This window comes from Erinaceus europaeus, chromosome 11 (assembly GCF_950295315.1).
Source record: "Erinaceus europaeus chromosome 11, mEriEur2.1, whole genome shotgun sequence".
Lineage (NCBI taxonomy): Eukaryota > Metazoa > Chordata > Mammalia > Eulipotyphla > Erinaceidae > Erinaceus > Erinaceus europaeus.
This window is the reverse complement of record NC_080172.1, coordinates 61,100,550-61,101,779: the sequence shown is the minus strand read 5'-3', so window position 1 is coordinate 61,101,779 and position 1,230 is coordinate 61,100,550.

Genomic DNA, 1,230 nt, shown 5'->3' with positions numbered 1-1,230 from the left:
TATGGGGCTCTGGGTGGATGTGGCTGAATGGACAAGAAGAGTGGAGCTAGAAGTTCCAGTGAGAAGAATGAATAGGACCTGGCAGTGGAAAAAGATAATTTTAGTTTTCTTCAGGATACAGATGTCATTTCAAGTCTATTTCCTAGTACATGTGCCAAGAATGCTGTACTGGAGAAGGCTCAAGCTCTTCTGTGACCAACGTGGGCAGTGTGATGCTATCCCAGAGCAGAGGACACATGGCTAAAAGGGCAAGCACTTTGTGCTGTCTTCAAAGACCTCTCCTAGATGCTATTTGTCCTGTCTGCTCTGAGACCTTCTGTTGAACAGCTGACCTTTCTTGGCTCTAGTCCTTCTAGTACCTGTAGCATGTGTGTTGCCTATCCATATCCTTTTGATGCCCATCATCTTTTTTTTTTTTTTCAGCCTTTAGAGGTTTTATGCTTGTGTCAAGCCTGTCTTACTTCCTTTGCTTCCCTGGTCCCCCGGTCTGAGGTCAGAAGTCCCTGTGCTGACTCTCTGTGCTGTGTGACCGTAGGTAAGCCACGGGCATCTTTGAACCTCTATTTCCTCATCTGTAAAGTGGGAAGTGTAATATGTGACCTGACCAGTATGTGTTATAGTGATAGGGATCAAATGCCAATGTTGGAGAAAGCTTCATAAATTCCAGATTATAGTGCTAAGTGAAGAATTGATGTGATTTTTTTCCCCCTGTGAATATTATGCTGTTAGCTTCTTTGGATCTCTCATAACCCCAACCCCACAGAATCATGCACACTGATAAGCAAAGAGGAGAAACTCAATAAGTAACTGCTGAGTGTGATCCTGGCTGCTTTTATCTTTACTAATTCCCTTTCGTGCCTGTCTGGTGTTGCAGAGAGAACCCACCTTTCTTCTGATAGATAAGCAGGGGACACATGCAAGACCACCAGAAGGCACCAGTAACGTATACAACTTGCTATCACAGAATAAACATTAGTTACACATCAAGGTTAAGTATATTTTGGAGGTTAGAGAAAGCAATGAGTGAATAATGGTGGTAAGAAGGTATCTTGTGGGAACAGTTTTAAGGTACTGATTGAGACAGGGTGAGGCAGAGGAAACTGCTTTTATCTGCCTTATGGAGAAAGACCTTCCAGAGGAAGTAGATTTTCAGGAGTAGGTAGATTGGAGGAAGGGATGGGCTAGGTAAAGAAATAGCCAGAGAACATTCCAGGCTAGTGATTGTTGAGT